Source organism: Rhinolophus sinicus, chromosome 15 (genome assembly GCF_057876585.1).
Source record: "Rhinolophus sinicus isolate RSI-liver-muscle chromosome 15, RSI-T2T, whole genome shotgun sequence".
Lineage (NCBI taxonomy): Eukaryota > Metazoa > Chordata > Mammalia > Chiroptera > Rhinolophidae > Rhinolophus > Rhinolophus sinicus.
This window is the reverse complement of record NC_142515.1, coordinates 46,564,974-46,588,944: the sequence shown is the minus strand read 5'-3', so window position 1 is coordinate 46,588,944 and position 23,971 is coordinate 46,564,974. Positions and strand designations below refer to the sequence as shown.

Here is a 23,971-nt window from a genome sequence, read left to right as displayed (position 1 = left end):
AATTAGAGTTAGTGGGAAAGATATAAATGTTAAGAAGAAAAATAAAGAAAGGAAAGGGAATAGAGGATGATGGGGGAGGAAGGAAGATGTGTTATTTTAGCTAGGAAGCTCAGATAAAGCTGATGAAGAAGGTTCTGATGGAGAAGTTAGCCATGTGACCATCTAAGGGGAAGAATGTTCCTGACTGAGGAAGAAATAAGTGTCAAAGCCATGGGAAGTGAGTATTTGCTGTGTTTGAGTCAAGCCAGTATACCAGGAGGTGAGTGAAAAATAAGAGTAGAAGGAAAAGAAGTCACAGAAGTACAAAGCTAGATCATGTAGGGCCTTGAAGACCATGGGAAGGACTTCAAATTTTATTAAACATGTGAATGGGAAACCATTGTAGAGTTTTGAAAAGCAGATGACATGGTTTTGGAAAAGTTTAGTCATGGCTGCTATGCAAAGAATCAAGTTAAAGGGGGCAAATGTGGATACAGTCAGATTAGTTAGGAGACCATTGCAATATGCTGAACAAGAGACCATGGTAGCCTGGATCAATGAGTGGTTATCAGTGGGAAATGGTGAGAAAATGGTCAGATTCGAGATACCTTTTGAAAGTATAGCCAGTATGATTTGCTGATGGGTTGAAAGTGGGATATGAGAGAAAGCAGAATCAAGGGTGGTTTCAATATTTATGGCTTGAGCACCTAGGTGAGTGGAGGAAAGATTTGCTGAGATGAGTCAGGAGTAGGTTTCAGGAAAGGAAATTAAGAATTCTCTTGGACATTTATCTGGGGTGTTCAGAGTGACACTGAACTTTTGTTTCCTCATTTTTGCTTCTTACAAAATGGAAACTTAGATTTTTATGCCCCTTTCAAAATACAAATGAGTAATTGTCCTTAAAAACAGATCATGGTTTTGGTGAAATCATCCTAGGTTGGAAATGAAACAATTAATGTGGCAAAATAATCAAGATAGACTTTAGGAAATCATGTAAACTAATTTGGGCACATGGAAAACTTATTGAGTGTTCTTTACTTTGCTAAATATCTCTGTTTTTCCCCTAGGATTTTTCCTGAAAAGAGGATCTTCCCTAAAAAATTGCTAAAAATGTAAGAGTCTGGTTCATAAAACAAAACTTGATTCTGATACCTTTGGGCATACAGTCAGTCATGTGCCATATAATGACATTTTGGTCAATAACTGTATATGCAATGGTGGTCCAATAAGATTATAATGGAGCCGAAACATTCCTATCAACTAGTGATGACATTGCTGTCATAATGTTTTAAAGTCCTGGTGTAAAGCATTAGCTTTTTTGTGCCTTCTCAGCCTATGGATAGCAGTGTTGTCAACTGGAAATGCCTGGGGACTCACCTGGGCCCCTGAGCTTCCCCACGTACCTCCCCTTTCTAAACCAATATGACAACTGGACCAGACCCTTGTAGTCCTTGTTATGATACAAGACACCCTTCATCAATTACCACTAGGAAATTTTGGGGAAGGAAAAAAAAAGAGTTTATTACTTACAAGCCCTGGAGCTTACTAAGTATGCCAGGGAGCACATAGTGGGGTAACATGGCAGAATGAGAGTGAGCAAAAGACTGAGGTTCTGCTTTTACTGGAATTGAGGTTGGGGGGCTAGGATTTTGCAGGCTCACTCTTTATTGGTGAATTTAAAACATAAGAGCCATAATTTAAAACATGAGAAGAAAAACAAACAAACAGGTAGCCCAAATGGTCAATTACCAAAATCAACCGAGATCTCTAAAACAAAGGCACCTCAGTGAGGGGAGGTGACCTGACTCTATCTAGTCTTGAGGTTGGCAATGCGTTTATTCTAGATAGCCTTAGTTGAAGTAGATGCCTGAGCAATCAAAGCTCTTCAGGCACTTGAATTACGAAAAGAAAAACCAACTATCAGGGCTCACACACTACAATTACTCTTGTGTTTGTGGTGATGCTGGTGTTAAACCTACTGTGCTGCCAGTCATATAAAGGATAGCACATACAACTATGTAGAAGGCTAGCACACCCAGGTTCGTGTAAGTGCTCTCTGTGATGTTGGCACAAGGATGAAATTGCCTAACTATGCATTTCTCAGACCGTATCCCTGTTAAGTGGCACATGACTGTATTTTTCAATTCATATTAAGTCAGCACGACTCTTCTGTAGGTTCTAAGACCTTGTTGGAAATAACATATGATATCATATTTTGATTATAATATGATATTTAAATTGGGGCATTGGCTGGAGAATTGGCAAAACCTACTATGAAGTAAATTGGATGCAAACAAATACTGATGTTTTCTGGCTATCTAGTATCCTTAGATATTTTTTTTTATCCTTAGATATTTAAATGAGAAAACAAATCTGGTTAGGTCAACACAAAAGTAGCTTAATATTTAATTACTTTTCTGGAGAGATGGAATAGGAAAAGATAGATCTATAAGTCACTTACCTCTAAACTGAGGATGAACAGAACTACCCTACTTACTTCATAGGTTTGTTTGTGAAATCACTTTAAAAATGTAGAACACTACACAAATTTAAGGTAATCTTTTCTGCTGATGTGTAATTGTTATACCTAGGATGTTCTTTAGGGGAAGAATAATCGACAAAATTAGACTTTGCTCCCTCTCTTTAGTGCTGGTATTGACCTTCGTGTCTTGCCTTTTATACCCTATGATGTCACATAAGAGAAGTATTTAAATCAGTTCTTTTGGAGAAACTTGCTGGGCCAAGAACCAAATCCCGTTACGTAGGGACTAGTCCTGGAGTGTTGGATACAGATCACCTTTTTAAAATTTGACTGCGGGTGGGATGTACTTTGAAATAAATCTTTCTTCATTGTTATAATACCGATCCCCATTCTATTTCTATTTCCAGTCTATGTTTGCTGTGAGTGGCATTAGTAATTTAATAAATTAGTATATATTGAATTATCAGAGCAAGAACCCGAGATATATGGAAATATGTCAGTAACAATATGGAAATAATGTAAGTCCATTATTTTAATTCCTCTTTCAGCTTGAAAGAAGGAAAACAGCAGATAAAAACAAATACAGACAAATGTATCCATTAGAAGAGATGATTGAAATAAAGAGACAGAGCAGAGGTGATACGTAGGAGAATTAGTAGAATCTGTTTAACTAGGAATATTCCTTAAAGGGCAGGGATTTTAAAAATTTTTAGAAGATTTTTAGATAATAGGTCAAAGGTGAGTAAGCCATTCTCTTATTATTGTTTTAATCAAATTGATAAAGGTAAGAAGGTAGGAAAGAAAGTAAAGATTTAGTTTGAGTGGTTGAGAAAGGAGATTGGCTACTATGAAACAGACTGTGTATGTTTTCATATACAGAAGAAGATAACCGTGTAGGAAATCACTAGTGTAAATGATATTGAAGCCAGAGCCCAAAGTTAGTATTTAAGCGGAAAGATAGCAAAGAAGTAAAAGTAAATTCTGTGACCCATAGAAAGGTTAATGGAAGACAAGCAAAAAGACTTCAGGAATCTGGGACCAAAAAAGTGTTTGGTGGTAGTCACAAAAATGACAGGTATGAGAGGTTTTATATCACTCTCAAGATCTCACCATTCATGATAAACTTAGATGTTATATAGGAAATCCCAAGTAAGAAATCTTTGTCAACCCCCATGAACTCAATGATTCATTTTAAATAAGAAAAAATATTTAATATTTTCATCCTTCCTCAGTCCCTTAATATTTGGGTCATTTTTTTTTTGGTGACTAAGGATTTGAAAAGATAACTTCCTTAATTAAATTAACATAATACATTTTCTTTCTTTTTTTTTTTTTTCATAATGCATTTTCCAGATTGGGAGAGGAGCCAGTGTCCCAAAGAGGATCAGGATCTCAAGATCTAGTTCTAGTTCAAGCAGTTGATGGGAAAGCTCTGCGGGCCCCTCCTAGAGTGCGGAGTGCAAGTAGGGGTCTATTTAGCATGTAGCCTGCAGAGAGCTTGTAAAGGTGACTCTGATTGTACATGAGCTCTAAGGACACTTTAGTGACAGCAGGTATTGTCACACCAACATTTGTGCCCACCAAAAATGTATCTGCTCAAAACAGTTTCTTAAATTTCTAAACAGAGCATTCTATCTTTACTTGGGTTGTTCTCTTCAGGCAAAAATGCAATGCTTCTAGTAGTTTTAAAAGCTCTTCGTTTCAAATATATGGTGATTGAAGGAGAACTGACTCTGGGTGGTGACCATACAATGTAATATATAGATGATGTATTACAGAATTGCACACCTGAAACCTGTGTAACTTTACTAATTATCACCCCAATAAATTTTAATTTAAAAAAAAAGCTCCTTGTTAACTATGAAACACCATAGAAATGTAAGAAAATATCTCCGTGGTACTTGATTTTTGTTTATCTCTTAGGAGAGGGAATTAGTTAAGAAAACCTTTTCACTTTCTTGTCTGGTTATAGGCAATAATATCTTGAGCCAAGTAATGCCTTTGTCAAATCTCAATGTCAATGAAGGAAACTAATTATTCTTGGGTTAGCAATATTATTCATCTTACATTTTCAGGTTAGTGAGCTGAGTTCATTACTCCTTTTACATATAGGAGTTAACTGTTGAAAATTTTAAATTTAAAAACTCTCACCTTTCTATATATTAACCTTAGTTCATTAAAGACCTTTCACAATAAAATCTGACTTACCTGCTGTCTCATTTCTTCAAAAGTAATCTGAAAAACCACCTCTATGAATTCCAAAACCCTGCATGGATGATAACTCATTCAGTTTCTTGTGTCCATGAATTACAGTTCTGAGTCTATTCCACTGAATGTGTGTCTTTGTAAGCCGATTGTAATAGAAACATGCACTTGAGTCTGTGTTCTAAATTATACGGAATATTGGGGTTTTAACACATTATTATGAGTCCCAGTAGCATTAGGCATATTCTGCAAGTGGGAATTGAGACAAACTTCCAGAATTTGGATAGTGTCCAGCTGTTTGTTTCATAGTCCATTATTATAAGATTCTGTGATGTTTATAATTTTGTCTCGATAGAGTAAGTATAGTGTATATATATTTCAAATTTCCTGGGCTGGTCTTGATGTTAAATATTTTGCTTGTTGTTAAATCATGTGTCAGACAGCATATCTTAATTTTTGTTTAAAAATATGTTTGTTATAGCTATAGACATTCTAAATTTCCTAGAAAAGTATCATGGATTTTATGTGAACTTAAGAGTTATTATTAAGGAAAGACTAAAAATTTATGACAAAAACTTTTTTTTTCTTTTTAAGGGGGAGTGCAGCTCACAGTGGCCCATGTGGGGATCGAACGGGCAACCTTGGTGTTATTAGCACCCCGCTCTCACCAACTGAGCTAATCGGCCACCCCAAGTTATGACAGATTTTTAATTTAGAGCTTGTAGAATTCATTTCATCATTACCAATGTGAAAGTAATTGAATTATAATAATTTTAGAGAAAGAAACGAGGGTAGCTGTTTTGTTTCTTTCACACTGATTGATGCTAGCATCTTTAACATGTATGAGTAAAAATCTTTTGATAAGATAAAATTTCGCAGCATCATTACTGTAATGTTCATTTTTGGGGACTAGAAATACAGATTAACCTAGGTTCTCTTTTTCTTTGCTTATACAGTTTTTAAAATATAATTCAGGATGTGCATTTAATTACTGCTAATAGTGCAATGTATCAGTCCAAACATTTGCCACTAACTGTCAAGTGTCTTTCTGATGTAGTTGAAAAGGGAGAGAGAGACAGAGAGAGGGGGGGAGAGAGAGAGAGAGAGAGAGAGAGAGAGAGAGAGAGAGAGAGAGAGAGAGAGAGAGAGAGAGAAAGGAGAAAGAAAGAGCAATGTCCTTTGAGCAAGACTTTCTGCAGCTGTTGTGTACATTAATCCAGGGAGCAGATCTCCCAATACTAAATATAGCGAGCGTATCCTCTTACATGATAAAAAAATTTTAAATGAAAGTCTTTCACTATGGAGTCATATTATTTTAGATTTGATTTCCTTTAAAAAGGAAATAGGCATCGCATACATATTTTCTACACAAACACCATTATTTTAATAAATTAATGTGTGGAAAATGCCAATGGTACACGCAGCAGGTCGTGACTTCCTCTCTTGAGCTATTTTTCCTTAAGACCCGGGTGGACTGTGATTTCTGTGAATCTCATCAATCCCCTCCAAAACCTTTACATGGAGAAAACTGTATTTTCCCCATGATTTTGTGTCCCATTATACATAATTAGAAAGTTATCCTAGGTTTTACTCTAAACAACAGTAATTAGGTCTCTGAAATATCCCCTTTCCCATTGTCAGTGCCTATTATCAAAACACACTTGAGAACTTAAATCTGAATATTACCTTTCTTTTTTCAGTTGACTCAGATGAGGATGTCCAACCCAGGCACTCCACTGTGATGGTAATTATCCAAGGAGAACTTTTAGATGAAAGCACAGGAGAAAAAGAAAATTCTTCACGCCCTTGGAAATAGAAAGTTGCCGTCCATAGAGAGTGAGGAGTTAACCTTAGTTTCAGTGAAGATGGCTGTAAGAAGCTGGACAACCTGTCACCACCGGAGCCAGAGCATTTGTCAGCTCACAGGTCCCAAGTTATTTTGAGCTGTATAAACCATGTGCCTGTCAAACATTCCACCTGATTGGACAGGAGAAAACTGAGCAAAGGGATTCCACAACAGTACAGCACCTATGGGTGGTGGGGGTCAATTAGTTTTTCTACTTATAGAATTTCTCTTCCAGCTAGACAGCCAAGTTGTTTATTGATTTATGTTCGAAATTAACACTGAATTCATCATACCACACTTTATCTGTCAAAGAAAATGACATTATGTTTGAAATACTATATCAAACTTCTTAATTTTTAAAGGCCTTATTTTAATTAATGGGAAATTTACTTTCATTTCATCGCTGATACATTTGAGGAAATTTGGCCATGAAAATGAATGAGGCAATATGAAGCTGAGAGTTTTTGAACTGTTTGTCCAAAGGCTGAGCAAAAGCAGAAAAGATAACTAACGTTAAAAGTTGTTCATTAGAGAGCACAGAAAAGATGGACAGGAAAAATCCAGTTACAAATTAGTTTGAACAAACTTCTTCAGGAAAAAACTAATCATACTCGTATACTATTTAAAAGTCAAAATTACTATAGAACATAATATATTACAACTCCTATTCATGTGTTAGTACCTGGAATAACTTTTTTGTATATTATTCTATGCTAGATGTCTTCTTTCACAAGCACTACCAATCAATAAAAAAAAAAGAATCCTTAACCAAGCCAACATCTGCCCAAAAACATACTTTGTTAAAGTATAGGTTCTTTGATATTTTCGTACATTTTTCAGAATATGAATTTGAAAAGAAAAAGTTAATACCATGGTTTAGTACAGATTAAGAATGCTATAGCATCATCAATCTTGGTAGAAGCCTGGGTTTTGAAAATTCAGATAAATGCCATTGGTTATTTTTTAAAAGGATCATTCTTCGATTGGATAGCATGAAATACATTGGTTTAAATCTAGCTTTCTGAATTAAATCACACAACTGCTTGTAGGAGTCTTTCCATTCATTCATTCAACAAATATTTACCTAATGTCTATCATGTACCAGGTACAGGGTATAATGTAATGCACAAATCTACCAAAGTTCCTGACCTCACGGAATTTATTAAGAGATCTGTTTACCTATTCAGTCATCTTGAGATTACCTGTAGGATATTGAATAGGTATAAAATTTCTTTGTTTGTTGTCATCACATCAAAGGTTTCACTACATCTGTTATTATGGAGCTTTTACTTACACATGCAAAATGAAAAGAAAATTGAGGAAAAATTTTAAATAATCCAGGTCAAAAGAACTATTACTGAGAAGGGAAAAGGGTAGAAGAACTGAATTATATAGATAGGTTATTTTCATTACCATAATAATCCAGATCATCAATGTACAGGTTCATTTGCTCTCTTATCTAATCCTGTACTGGTGTTTACCTCAGGAGTACTTAACTGTGTTTCTGCATTTTCAGTTTATGTAGATGTTCCAACCATTTCTTTATACTTAAAGAGAGGATCTTCCCCCACTATCCCACTCACATCTGGATGCATAATTAATATAAGTGCTGCTAGGTCTTATGTGGGCACATTGGAAAGTGGAACCTTTATTTCAGGTAGCAATTTGATTTTCCAAAGGGAAGTGCTTACACACACTCTAAGTGAACATATTTCTACTTCCCTGCAAACTGTGCCATGATAAACCTGGTATCCCACCTTTCACCCAAGTATAGAATAGTACTGAGGTGGGAGGAGACCATACTGAAAGATAAAATAGAGTTGGTTGGGCAGTGGAATTAGGAATTAATAGGAATAATTAAATTAGGCTTAAAATGCAAAAACGAGTTATAGAAGAAAGAGCCAAAGAATTTCTGAATAGCAGTAATCTTTCTCTTCTCATTTACTGTAACACTTTATATGCAGATGGTGTACAGAATTTTTCGAGCTCTTTGGAAAAATATTTTAAATAAATAGTATTCAGCAACTATGGACACCTTGCTTACAATACATCAAACTCGTATTCTAGCTTTTAGATTTTTAAAATTAGTTTCTGCTTCTAGGTAAAGAAGCCCCTACCCTGCATATCATCAGTGTTAATTGTATAAACATTATATCACAAACCTACTAGTTCAGATTTTACCAGAGTTCACTCGTACAAAGAATAATTTTTAAAACTTTAAAAAAAATCCAACATAGTTAAAAACAAATTTCACAGTGACAAATAAAAGGTTACATGTCTTAAGCCTTCCCCATAAAGTTGAGTGTCCCATCCAACACTTGTGTTTATTGTGGTTTGAACATGATCCTGTGCTTGCCTTCAGCTGTTTTCTTAATTCAGTCACTCAGCTACAGAAACAATTTACTCACATTGGGATGATCCACAGGAATGTCAAGGAATCGGGAAGTTCTATTGACAGAGGAAGTCTTCACTTGGAGGATAGGGATGCGAGCATTTCTGTGCTAGTGGATTTATATAGAATTTTTGTATTTGCTATTTCCCATATTGCTATAGATTCTAATTCTTTAAAAGAAATCACTCACATAAACCAAAGCTTCAGTATGTTTTGCTTAAAGTTCATAGATTTATATTGACGTACCCCTCTCCAGTATCAGGTGAAAAAAAAACACACCCCTCTGTCTTATTTTTAAAAAACAGAGTCATATATGTGTTTTCTAATACTCACACCAGAAACAAGTTCATGACCATCCAAAACAATACATGCACAATGGATTATAGAGGGTCTTATACAAACCCAATGACACAATTAAATTGAGAAATACAATTAAATACTAAAAAAAATTTCATCTAAATGGTATTGAAACGCTTGCCTAAAACTAAAAACATTAAAAAAAGAGGACTTTAAAACCTATTTAGTTTTTTAAAAATAAAAGCATTTTTAAAAACTACCAACAGAATACCTATTTTCAAACATTATCCTGAAAAATCAGCGTGTGGTTACCTGTCTGAGGAGAAGCACCATTCCCATATCAATCAACCAGGGTCATCCAAAGCCCAAATCTCACTGCCTAACTTGTGTCAGCCACAAAAGTAGCATGAAGGAAATGTGACACTGCTCCGCCAGAGTAATGAAGAGTATTTACAGCGTTTCATGGCAGATCCAGGGACAGTCATTTAGAACAGATTGCTCTTTCAGATCAACTTTAATAACTCAGTCTGCACGCTGTTCTTAGCCTAGAAGGATAGTGGGGGTGGATAATGACGAAGATGACTAAGGAAACAGACTTTCTTGATCTCTCTTTAGACCAGATGAAAAGGATAATGGTGATGAAATTTAAAAAAATAAAGCATACGAAATGCACAAAATATCCATACACAGGATGCAGGTGACGTGTAAATACCTCTATTTGATAGAAAACTGAGAATATGGTAAACATATTTATGAAAGTAAATATGGAAAAACAATAAATTATTAGAATACTAATGTTTGCTCCCCCAATTTTAGGGTATCGAGATGAAAGCTTTACTATGTAATTTCTGTGAAAACACTTTACTTGTGTTTTTGATATGTAGCACATATCAAATGTACACTTTGTAGAAAGTATTATTTCCAAGAAGAAAATATATTCCTAGAATTTTTTAAAAGAGCCTCCTGTGAGTATCATTAAGTTACTGAAGATGTCCAAAGCAATTAATATCAAGTATGTACTCCTGAAGGTGTACAGTTGATTCCCACTTCTCACCACGTTAATAAATGATTATATTAACACGATATCACTATATCATCTCAGTAGAAATAAAGTAGGAGTCCTTATGTGCTAGGTACTATGCTAAGCTCTTTGTGTACATTGTGCTTTATTTTATGTATCCGTTCAACAATCTATGAAGTAACTAATGTTATAATTCTCATTTTACAGATGAGACCCTGGGGCTTAGAAGGAGGTTAAAAATTTGCCCAAGGTCACACAATAACTAAGTGATTGAGCCGGGATTAAATCTAAGGCTAACTCTAAATCTGTGCTCATAACCACTGCAAATATTTCAATGTTTACATTTCTAAGGTATTAGTGGCAAAAAAAAGGAAGGGTAAAAACAAACATAAAATATACTCTCTCTCTTTTAATGTTTTAATGTAGAATTTTAAGTTTATAGTTTTTCTGACTGAAACCAACCTTGAAATTCTTTTGTGTGTCTAAACAAACAAACAAACAAACAAACAAACAAAAACCAAGAGAAAATACAGAAGGAAAAAAAGCGAAATGCTTTCAGATACACTTTATCTGCAATATTTCAGCTGAGAACATGAATTGATGTGTAGACTGAAGCACTAGGCTGAAAGGTAGGGCATTGGAAGGCAGTCTGAATGCTTGACAGATCTATTTTTTTGTTTCTATTTATGCAGAGAGAGAGAATTTAAGAGCTTTTTTCTTTTGAAAGTAAATTTCAATGTGTTGGTGTTATTTTTCAACACATCAACACAGGTCAATAATTGGTTTTTAAGTTAGGGGCAGAAAAATAATTGGCATAGTCTCTCTTCATAACCTTAGTGCTAAATATCTTAAATGCCAGTATGCCAGGCTCTGGGTGATTCCACTCAGATTCTATTTTAGGGCAGCATGACATCTCAAAAAGGTGAAAACAAAGTTCAGTGTTCTTACGCATGATTCAAATAATCACACTAGCATTAATGATGTGAAGAAAGGGAAATTAACATTTTTTTCCAGTGTACTGTAAATGGGGCGTACCCTCACTTATCTCTTATTTACTATTCAAAGCAACTCTGCAAGGTATTGTTATCTGCATATTAGAAGGAGGAAACTAAGGCTTAAAGAAGTTTAGCTTGCTCTAAGTTACTTAACCAGTGAGCTGCACAGCTGGGTAAATTCAAACCTAGGTCTTTTAATTTAAAATGTATTGTCTTTTCATTGCCCCCCACTGCCTTCTCATGAAGAATAATTATGCAAGTTAGTTCAAAAAACAAAAATCGCCCAGAGGAGGAAATTCATTATTTTCATAAGTAGAGTGCAAAGGGTTATTAAAGCTATTACTTTGCTTTTCGGGACTTGGTGTTATTTAACAGAAGCAAGAAGAGAGCAGAAAAATAGCATATGACTAAGTCTAGGCCTATTTTCACAAAGAAGGCCCAATAGAATTAGTTGACTGAAATAGCAAGGGCTGATACACATTTCTGAAAAATTGCCATTTCACTACATGAAATTAGTAAATGTTGAATGGGAGCAACGTGTCGCCAAGGAAGGAAGAGTACAGAGGATGAGCTTGGAGAATATAAACCATGGCATATTCAAAAGCAATTTGTATTTTGTATCCCTAGCCAAGTTCACATTTTTATTTGCATATGGATCTATCCATTTGGTGTTTTCTTGCTCTAGCAAACTTCCTATCACATAAAGGCAGCATACCTTAATGTGGGAAAACCTGGAAAACCTTTTTTGTTTTGCCTTTTCATTCATTCTGTTTATCACACAATTCATTACTCCTCATTCCAAATTGAGAATGGATTAGGTAAAATCTAGTCTAAACAAAGTCTCGTGTTAATACCTTAGAGATCTTCTCATTTCATCTTCCAGCCTAGACGATAAACTTTAACTACAAATGTGGGTGACAATGTCAATAAAAGGGATAAGGAAATAGACAATGTCACAGAGAAGTTAAACACAAAAATTTACCACAATGTAAACTGAGCTGGGGATAAATCTATTTGTAGACAGGCTACTGGCCTGATAATTTTGTTAAGATTTCAACAAAAAAGAAAAGCCTTGGTATAATCAGAAATGTGATCATCCCAAACCCATAAAATATAAAGAACATTTCTCGTCTTACCTGCCATTCTACACAAATGCTTGTCTCCAACCTCAAAGTTTTACCAATATTTCCTCCTTTACTTTATTTTTCTTCCTTGCCTTTGTTCAATTACTATGTACTATATACTATATACAATTGCTAATGTCACAACAAGTGGTTGTAACATTACTTATTTTGCTGATTTAAACTAATTTTTCATTTATGTGTTTATCCTTTACCTATTTAATTAAATCAACTCTTTGAGAATCAGAGCCATTAAAAATTTTTTTCTATAGGCTACACAGTTCTAACCTGAAGGCATGGCACAAAGTAGGCACTTAATAAGTATTTGTCCATGGCATGCCATAAAAATGATACTATGTTGATTGTTGAGTTCTAAATTATTCACTGAATTCAACAAATATTTACTGAACACTTATTGTGTGCCAGAAAAGAGCAAATGACCTAAACTCTCAGCAACATTAACTAATTTAATTGTAATTAATGTTTTTGATATTAGTTAAACATGGAAATACTATTAAGAATCGATTCAAATGAGGAAGGGAGCTGAAAATGATTGGGGATGTTTATTGTGTACAAATCACCCAGTAAAGAGCTGTAAGCGCTTTGGCTCAGTGGATGCTCACAATTCCTGAGATAATTGCAATGAGGGACCCTTGCTTTTGGAAAAAGCTTGGGGCTACTTAAAGTACCCACCTTACCCAAAAGTTGTTCCATAGGTGCTCTATAAGAGGCACTTTTATATGTATTTTATCCTTCTGAGCTAGCTTACTACTATTTTTTCTGTCCACCTTTGCTCAACCTTTGTTTTATATTCGGTTCTTGTTTTTTGTCTACCTCATAAAATCAGACTCTTTTTTGCTTCCATAGATTCCTTCTCATGAATTTTGAACTTCAGGACCCTACTGTCCATAGCTGAGGGGCAGTTCTGTCCACTCTCACGCTCTGGTTTTTGGAATTCCAGCTCAAGTCACAGACTGGGCTCCCTGTTATCCTAGAAATAAAAAGTACCTAAAACACACATGACATCCTTCTGTTTTGATCAAGATTTCAACTGTTTGGGACTGACTCCAGATTGAACTTTCTGAAAGACAGACAAGCCAGAATGAATTACTTAGCTCACTGAGTGACCATAGCTGATCCAGCCCAGTGTCCAAACGAACCAAGCTCTGTTGATCATATTTAGTATATAATGTAATACAACAACCCATGAAATATGGGTCATTACCCCATTTTATGGAGGTTGAAACTGAAAAAATTATATGCCATTGTGATTTTCACAAATTCAGGGATCTGAAAAAGTCTCAGGAAGTACATCTTGAGATTGTCCAAGGTATACTATGTTATTATCCTCTTTTAATAGAGGAGTCACACCCAGGTCGACATGACACCAAAGCCCAAGCTCTTCTCTATTACACCACACCACCATTCAGAGGCATCCATGCTTGTTAGTAATGCATTTAGGAAAAAAAAAACAACCCATCAACACTCAGAAGATGTAGAGTAAAAAGAAGGAGAACTCTAGTGATGTTGGGATTATGATGCGTTAGTGACTTCCTCCAAAGTCCTTCCAAGTCCTTAGAAATGTGGATGATGTACTATCTCTCACTGGTCAAAGAAACAAGTTAAAGAAACTGAAGGAACAATAAATAAATAATTCTCTCTGTGCATGTCTATCTACAAGTTACTAGACATAGTGAAATTAGGCATGAGACACCATGTGGTTACTATATTTCAGATAGACATTTAGCATTTCATCATTTTGGAGTTACTTATAGTCACATATTGGTTATTATGTTCTAATGAAAGACAACAACAAAAGCAGAACAACACTATTGCCCTTGAAGTTGGTTTTTATTATGATTATTTTGTATGTGGGACAATTAAGTACTAGAATGGCCATGCTACATGTAAATGTAAATCAGCAGTAAAACCCAGATTGCATTTTCATTATTGTAACATTATTAAGTTTACATTATATTATTAGCTTAGCTTAAAAAGAGCTATTTTGGGGGATACCTTTGTTAGCAAAACTGGAGCAATAAATACGTGCCAAATGAGACTGACAACAAACTTTGAGTAACTTAGTATAGAAGGCAACTAAAGGAAACTGAAAAATGATCATAGATTATTTTTTATTTTTAGCTGGTAATTATAGCAAATAATATTTACTAAACCTTAAAAAACTATTGTGAGAATCAGATTAATTTATTTTCTTCATTAAAATGATCTAATTACTCATGAACTTTATTTTAAAGATCATTTATCTCAGTGTACTAAATACTTCCTCCTGAGTTACTATGGGAAATCTTCATAAAATAAAGGTGCAGATTTTCAAAATTATTCTTATCTGCTTTCTAATTTTGCATGAATAGTAGATGGAAGGAATTCAATTACGTATGTTAACAGAAAAAGAGGCAGTTATAGACTGCCTATTTGGTGATCATTCACTGTCTTTGTTTTGGGATGGAGTGGTTGGCAGGGTTTTATTTTATTTGATTCTCTTTTCTCTATTAATTTAGAAAGATAAGGTCAGAGAATGTTTCCACTTGTTGTAACATTAGTAATTGTACGTAGTATATAGTACATAGTAACTGAACAAAGGCAAGGAAGAAAAATAAAGGAGGAAATATTGGTAAAACTTTGGGGTGGGAGACAAGCATTTGTGTAGAATGGCAGGTAAGATGAGAAAGGTTGTTTATATTTTATATGTTTGGGATGATCACATTTCTGATTATACCAAGGCTTTTCTTTTTTGTTGAAATCTTAACAAAATTATCAGGCCAGTGGCCTGTCTACAAGTTCAAGTAATGTTTAGCTCAAACAACAAAAAAATGATGACATAAGAACCATTGTAAAATCAAGATCTTCAAGTACCTTACGCTCAGAATGATGATGCACATGAATCAAATTTAAGAAAGATACATCACCTCTTTCAGAAATAATAATAACTAGTACAGGAAGATGAACAATTTTAAAGTTGAGAGATTGATGTTTACCCTGTTTGATTGATGTGTACCCTATTTGGTTTGAACACAATTTTAAAAATATGTATCAGTGGTATAGTAAGCTGGTAAAAGAAGAAATGAAATAGATGCTATAATTAGGCAGAGAATAATTGTATTTAGAGCTGGATTCCAACTCCATCACTTATTATCTGCAAAGCCTTAGGCAAATTATTTAATCTTTGTGTCTCAGTTTCCTCATCTCTAAAAAAAATAGGGGAAATAATGGTACCTACCTCAAAAGATTGCTGAGACAATTTAGTACTGTTAGAACAACAGCTGGTTCGTAGTGAGTGGCCAATAAATGTTAACCACCATTATTATTATACATTATTATTATAAAAAGATATATTTTAAGTAAACATCTTTTAATCTGGCTTTGTGAAGTCACCGGGAGTGAAGTATACACAGTTGCACTGAGCTGTAAACTCTAAAGAAAGGCCAAAGGCTGAATGAGCCACCTAGCCTGATGACTCAGACACAGCAGCAGTTCAAGTTTCCAGACTGATTCAGTCTTTGGCATCTAGCCTGACGCTGACAACAAGAACGCCAATTAGTGCCAAAGAGTGATGAGTTTTTGTAACATGGTGTGCTGTTCATTAGAGATTCAAATCAGATCAATTACATCTTGTATAGAACATGAATAGTGATCAACCAAGTTCAGATTCAAACCAGTGACAGAGAGGTAAATGTTTCATATCTAGTTACCATGCTCCTGAACCATCTGCTTCTGAATTCTATAAATTCTCAACTTACCTACTGCCAAGGGGCTAAACATAGCTAAAGGATTTAAATTATAATTTGATCTGACAACCAGGTATCAAACAAGTCTTCTTTAGCCAGATAAGTAGAGTGGTGACAAATATCAGAATAGTATATCCACTCTATGGTATGTGCTTTATGAGAAGAAAATGATAATTGAGGGTATTGGTAAACATCTTACTTCTCATCTGATCTAAGAAAGGATGTCAACATAAGACTGGTATAAAACTTAGGTAAACAGAACTATTGTTTAGGTTAAGTGATTTAGAGAGGAGAAATATAGGGAAGTGAGGGATATCTTAGTCTTTCCATGATATTGAATTGTCTAATAAATAATGTTCAAGGCATATAAACAGCATGTGCAATAAGATAAAGCAGAGTTAGATCTGCTAAATAAATGCTGCCAATGATAATGCTGATGAACTGGGGCAGATGTCAAATATGAAGAACAGTGATGTTTTAAATACTGTTATTTAAATGCTCTTATATATTAGCACTGTACTTGAAAAGTGTTTTTTTGATTTTTATTCGCTTTTTCTCATGAATCCTGTCTGCTTTAATACACATGTTTTACCAATGAGGAAACTGACATGCAAAAATAATAATTAGAGTCACACACCTCAATACAGCAGATTCTTGAATAATGTCATTTCATTCAATGTCTTTTCATGGCTTCCTTATGTTAATGAGAAAAAAAATAGATTGAAGTGGGGGGCACTGTCTGTGTGGAGTTTGTACATTCTCCCCATGTCTAGATGGGTTTTCTCCGGGACTCCAGTTTCCTCCTACATCCCAAAGATGTGAATGCGGGCTGAATTGGCATGTTTACATTGTCTGAGTCTGAGTGAGTGTGGGTGTGAGTGTGATGCATCCTGAGATGCAGAGCTGTCCTGTCCAGAGTGGGTGCCTGCCTTGCCATGCCCTCAGCTGCCAGGATGGGCTCTTACCACTTGCAACCCTGAACTGGAATAAGATGGTAGGAAAATAATTGTCTTACTTGTTTTTATTAATCTTTTTCAAATATATGTATAGCTCACATTTATTTCAATGTTTAACATTAGAAATGTTTTGGTTGTTTATTTAGAAACTTGGTGAAGATTTCCAGTCAAGATGGTGCAGTAGATAAATGCTGTGCTTGCATCCTCTCATGACCACATCAAAATTACAACTAAACTACAGAAAAACCATCATTGAGAATTTCCTGAAGTCTAGCTGAACAGAAGTCTTATAACTAAGGATGTACAGAAGAAGCCATGTTGAGATTGATAGGATGGGTAGAGATGTGGAACAAGCTGGTTCCCACATCAATGTGTGGCAGTAAAATATTAGGAGGGTGCGGCCAGATGGCTCAGTTGGGTAGAGAGAAAGCTCTTAACAACAGGGTTGCCAGTTCGATTCCCACACGGGCCAGTGAACTGCGCCCTCCACAACTAGATTGAAGACAACGAGCTGCCACTGAGCTGCCGATGGGGCGGCCGGATGGCTCAGTTGGTTAGAGTGCAAGCTCTTAACAACAAGGTTGCTGGTTCAATTCCTGCATGGGATGGTGGGCTGTGCCCCCTGCAACTAAAATTGAAAATGGCAACTGGACTTGGAGCTAAGCTGTGCCCTCCACAACTAGGTCGAAGGACAACTTGACTTGGAGCTGATGGGCCTTGGAAAAACACACTGTTCCCCAATAAAATAAAAAAAAGAGGGCAGTCTTAGCACAGAAGTCCCCCCTGATGAGCGAGGGGTCCCAGTCCTACACCAGAGTCCCAGCCCAGGGTTCTAGCACCAGGAAGAGAAGTCTGGCTGTGAAAACCAAAGGAGATTATGGCAGAGTGAGGTGGAAGGGGCTGGAGTCCCAGGCGTTCCTCTTAATAGGCCTATGCATGGACTTACTGACAGACTGACTCGCTCTGAGTTCCAGTGCTGGGGAAGCAGCTTGAAAGGTGCGAGGGACATATGGGGAAGAACTGAACCATCTGGCTCAGGGCAAAGGCTGGAGAGGCAGCTTTCATCCAGACAGAAGTGCTGGTAGAAGCCATTGTTTCTTTGTTGAGCTCTCCCTGACTCCCAGAGTGCAGATGAGAATGTTCATCCCACCCTGATGATTCCCTGAGACCCTGCCCCACCCAACTTGTGGGCTCATCCAAGCTGCTTCCAGTGGCTTTTCCATACAAACAGCCTGTTTTGTCTCATGCTGTGGACTTTCCTAAAATTTCTCAAAGGTTCACAAACCCCAAACAAGCAGCATCTTGCCTCAGCGAGCCCCATATTACAAAAAATATAATAAAACCAGTATTACAAGAAACGTTAAGGGGACTTCTTTAAGAAGAAGAAGAAAAAAAATATGAAAAATAAAATGGCAATAACTACTTATCTATCAACAATTACTTTCAATGTAAATAGATTAAATGCTTCCAACAAAAGACACAGAGTAGCTGAATGGAAAAGAAAGCAAACTCCTTACATATGTTGCCTACAAGAGACTCATTTCAGATGGAAAGACATACGCAGGGGCCGCTCAGTTGGTTAGAGCATGAGCTCTGGGCAACAGGGCTGCCAGTTCGATTCCCACATGGGCTAGTGAGCTGCACCCTCTGCAATGAGAATGAAGTCAATGAGCTACCCCTGAGCTCCCAGGTGGCTAGATGGCTCAGTTGTTTGGAGCGCAGGCTCTCAACCACAAGGTTGCCGGTTTGACTCCCACAAGGGATGGTGGGCTATGCCCCCTGCAACTAACAATGACGACTGGATCTGAAGCTGAACTGCGCTCTCCACAACTAAGATTGAAAGGACAACTTGACTTGGATGGAGCTGATGAGTCATGGGAAAAACACACCACTGTTCCCCAATAAAAAAGTCCTGGAAATACACACTGTTTCCCAATAAAGTCTTGTTCCCCTTCCCCAATAAAATCATAAAAAAAAAAAAAAGACATACACAGACTGAAAGCAAAGAAATGGAAAAAAAAATTCATGAAAATAGAAAGGAAAAAAAAAAAAAAAAAGATGGGGTAGCAATACTTATACCGGACAAATAAACTTTAAAACAAAAGACTATGACATGAGACAAAGAAGGACCCAGTAATCCCATTTCTAGGTATTTATCCAAAGAAAACCAAAACACTATTTCAAAGGAACATGAGTATTCATATATTCATTGCAGCATTATTTTCAATAGCCAAAATATGGAGGCAACAGTGGTGTCCATCAATGGATTAATGGATAAAGAAGAGGTGGTAGATATGTTCAATAGAATATTGCCCAGCCACGAAAAAGAATGAAATCTTGCCACCTGCAACAAATGGATGTACCTAGAGGGTATTGACCTGAGTGGAATATCTGAAAGACAAATACCACATGATATCACTTATATGTGGAATCTGAAGAACAGAATGAAAAATCAAAACAGAAACAGACTCATAGATACAGAGAACATTTTGATAGTTGCCAGATGGGATGGAGATTGGGGAGATGGATGAAAAACATGAAGGGATTAAGAAGTACAAATTGGTAGTTACAAAATAGTCATGGGAATGTAAAGTATAGCATAAGGAATATAGTCAATAATATTGTAATAACTATGTATGGCATCAGATGGATACTAGATTTATTGGGGTTATTGCTTCATAAGTTATATAAATGTCTAATCACTATATTGTACAGTTGAAACTAATGTAATATTATATGTCAACTGTAATTGAAAAACTTAAAAAAAAATTTAAAAAAAAGAAGCTTGGTGATGATTTTGTTTCCAGAAATATGTCATAGGAACTTAAATTTTTATTTATATCAATTAGCCTGTGGTAAAATTGGTTTTGTTATTCATCATTTCACTTCAAGTCTCAGTTTCCTAGAACCTATCAACCACATTAAATGAGGACTTACTGTGTTAGAAAAACAATCTGAGTATTAAGAGTCATTATTTGCAGAGATCACTATTTTTTTTATCCTCAAATTATGGTGAATTGTGTCCACATAAGTAAAATGATGATTTAGGAACTATTATAAGTATTAGTTGATTTGTATACATTATCATTTACCCATCTCTGAATCAAATTCATACCAAAAAAATGAGATGTCTTAGCATAACTCTGTTCTATTTTGATATTGTGTGTAATGGTCCTAATGAAAAATCTATTTCAAAATCTGGTCTCCAGGTAACCTATTCTTTTTTTTTTTAAAGTATTTATTTTTAATTGGGGTATAATATACATAAAATAAAATTTACCATGTTAACCATTTTTAAAAGTACAGTTCTGTGGTATTAAGTAAATTTATGTTGTGCAACAATCACTACCTTCTATCTCCAGACTTTTTTCATCTTGCAAAACTGAAACTCTTTACCTATTAAACAGTAATTCCCCATTCCACTTTACCCCAGATCCTGGTAACCACCATTCTACTTCTTGTCTCTATGAATATGACTACTTATAGTTTCAGGTTCCTATTATGAACATTCAAAAATGTTTTATGTTTTTAAAGACAGCTTAAGGGAAAATGCCTTAAATTGTCCATTTCTGATTAGTCCCTGAAGTAAAATTCTGTGAGGGTTCTGCCTTGAGGATATACATTAGGCTCGTTCTGGGTACTCTGAGTTTGTAGAGTTGTGAAATGATTTGTACTTCAAATGGGAGACAAGGGCTTCCAGTCTGCAATGTGATTTGTGATGGGCTCTCCTACCTTGCCAGGACTCAGGATACTTCTGCAAACTATGGCAGGAAAGAGTTATCTGTATGTACTGCCTTTCATGTCTCAAATCCTTTAATGTCTTACATCTTTACAGAATTACAACCACCTATTTATTTTGTTTTCTTTGAAAGTTCTAAAGAGAAGGATCCAGTAAGATTATTTTAGGACAGCATAATTTATATACTGTGGGGGAACTTCTATTTGCGATAAAATACTGCTGGTTATATTTTTGTATCATGGTTTTGTCAAGAGTTCTAAACTATTTTATAATACTTGAGAGCAAATATAGTGAACCCCAGCAAGCGCAAAAGCACCAGTTCCTAACCTGTTTTTCTGAAAATAAGACCTAGTCAGACAATCAGCTCTAATGCGTCTTTTGGAGCAAATTAATATAATACTGAGATTATATTATATTATATTATATTATATTATATTATATTATATTATATTATATTATATTATATTATATATTATAGACCCGGTCTTATAGTAAAATGTGACCGGGTCTTATATTAATTTCTGCTCCAAAAGACGCATTAGAGCTGATTGTCCATCTAGGTCTTTTTCGGGGAAACACTGTAATTATTTCAAGTACAAGGATGCCTTTCCAACATTAAAAAATGTTGTGTATATCCCAAGTAATGATAAATATAATTTTTTATCCATTGATTTATAAAGTACATAATAACAAAAAGCAACCACTAATTTAATACCGTGTTTCCCCAAAAATAAGACCTAGCCAGACCATCAGCTCTAATGTGTCTTTTGGAGCAAAAATTAATATAAGACCGGGTCTTGTGTTATATTAAAATAAGACCTGGTATTATATTATATTTATTATATTATATTATATTATATTATATTATATTATATTACATTACATTATATTATAAGATCCGGTCTTATATTAAAATGAGATTGGGTCTTATATTAATTTTTGCTCCAAAAGAGGAGTTAAAGCTGATGTCCGGCTAGGTCTTATTTTGGGGGAAACATGGTACTTATTTCCAACAAATTCATGTTTTATTAATTGTAGCACTATCTAATAAATAATGTTTATCCTGTTTTAAGACAATTCTTGATGCACACATGGATTTGTGGACCCTTTACAGTTTCTTCCTGGCCCTCCAGGAGTCTTGCTGACAAGTTGGAAATCACTGATCTAAGAAAAAAAGAACCTTCTAGACCCACCTATATGATCTTGAGCAAATCATTCCACATGCTTTAGTTTTTTTTGTGTGTGTGTGTTTTTTTTTTTAATTGGGGAATATTGGGGAAAAGTGTGTTTCTCCAGGGCCCATCGGCTCCAAGTTGTTGTCCTTCAATCTAGTTGTGGAGGGTGCAGCTCAGCTACAAGTCTAGTTGCCATTTTCAGTCTTTAATTGCAGGAGGCACAGCCCACCATCCCATGTGGGAATTGAACCGGCAACCTTGTTGTTGAGAGCTGGCGCTCCAACCAACTGAGCCATCCTGCTGTCCAACCACATGCTTTAGTTAACTTACCTTTTCAGTTACTGAAAAATGAGAAAAATGGATTTTTTTTGCTTATTTCAGGAGTTTACAATTAGTATAAAAATAAAATAATATATAAAGCATTTAAAAATCTAAATGTGATTATAAAAAAAAGTTTTAAAAGTGATGTATAAATATGAAAGAATTTTATATTAGTGGAAACACACGGACACATCAGCAGAGTACCTTGAACACTGATAATTTAAAAAAATCAGCATAAAATGACTGAAGTATGTAAATTTAAGGACCTTAAGAAATGAACAACTAACATTGTGATCTACTTATGAGGATGTTTATAAAGAACTGTAAGTGATAGCAAAAAATTGGAAACGATAGGGGCCGGCCGGGTGGCTCAGTGCTCCTAACTCCGAAGGCTGCCGGTTCAATTCCCACATGGGCTAGTGGGCTCTCCACCACAAGGTTGCCAGTTCGACTCCTTGAGTCCTGCAAGGGAGGGTGGACTCCGCCCCCTGCAACTAAGATTGAAGACAGCACCTTGAGCTGAGCTACCCCTGAGCTCCCTGATGGCTCAGTTGGTTGGTGTGTTCTCTCAACCACAAGGTTGCCAGTTCAACTCCTGTAAGGGGTGGTGAGCTGTGCCCCCTGCAACTAGCAACGGCAACTGGACCTGGAGCTGAGCTGCGCCCTCCACAACTAAGACTGAAAGGACAGCAACTTAACTTGGAAAAAAATCCTGGAAGTACACACTGTTCCCCAATAAAGTCCTGTTCCCCTTCCCCAATAAAAATGTTAAAAAAAAAAAATTGGAAGCGATATACATTTTTTGACATGGAAAGATAATTATGATAAATAAAAATTTAAAAAGTCTCCAAAACAGTGTTTATAATATGACTATTTTGTCTATTTACTCATTTATAATTTATTTCTTAATTATAGTTGACATAGACCCTATTTTATTTTTTGAAATTCTGGAGTACAATATTCCAAAATGTTAAATGGTTATATCTAGGTAGTGGAATTATGGGAGATTTTCCTCTCATATTTCTTTTTTAGCTATACTTAAATTAAAAAAAACTCCTAATAAGAATGTATTATAGTTATAAAGATTAAAAAAAAAATACTAAAAGTCTCCCCACAAACAAACAAATAAAAGCCTCAAGTACACCAGAAGGGAAAAAAAAGCAAAATTTGGCTATTTCATAATTGATGGTATCTAGCTATCAAATATAAATGTGTATAGGTAAATATAAATATGTGTATCTATATCTATACCTACATCTACATCTATATCTTCATTTGAGGAGGTATGTATTCAGAATGACAGGAAGGAAAGGAAACAAAGAAGAAAGAATCAGCAGTGTTCATTCACGAGAGCCATATTATCTGTTCTAGATTGTGGAGCTGGGAGCCCCACTCCAAGACTGCCAGATACTATGACCAATTACTTGCCTTCCTCTTATCCATGGTCATACAGCAACATTCTACCTTCAATTTAGTTTTTTGTAAATTTAAATAGATTTCCTTATAGAGAAAAATTATGTTGATAGGAGAACATGATAGTTGGTTTGTTCTAAAACCATCTTTCTCATTGTAAATAACAAAATTCTGGCTGCTATATTACTCTCTTGGGAGTTTGGTTAATGTAAGTGCTTTGCTAAAGGACTGGATCACTGGAAGAATGTTTGAAAAACAAATTAGGTTTCTGAGCTTGGACAGC

The 23,971-nt window shown here is 35.5% G+C and overlaps 1 protein-coding gene and 1 long non-coding RNA gene across 3 annotated transcripts in view; one reads left to right on the top strand and one right to left on the bottom strand.

Moving 5' to 3' along the window:
* Positions 1-7,131, bottom strand: part of MYPN (myopalladin) — a 92,913-nt gene extending 85,782 nt beyond the window's left edge. The window contains exon 1 of one of the 2 annotated variants that reach the window (XM_074339509.2): positions 6,353-7,131. The gene's annotated coding sequence lies outside the window, so the exon portion shown is untranslated. The remainder of the gene's footprint in view (positions 1-6,352) is intronic. The other variant, XM_019731758.3, reaches the window with a different exon arrangement.
* Positions 1-20,304, top strand: part of LOC141572938 (uncharacterized) — an 83,702-nt gene extending 63,398 nt beyond the window's left edge. The window contains exons 2-3 of the long non-coding RNA XR_012498510.2: positions 6,367-6,410; positions 17,187-20,304. This is a non-coding gene — a long non-coding RNA (uncharacterized LOC141572938). The remainder of the gene's footprint in view (positions 1-6,366; positions 6,411-17,186) is intronic.
* The last annotated feature ends 3,667 nt before the right edge of the window (positions 20,305-23,971 follow it).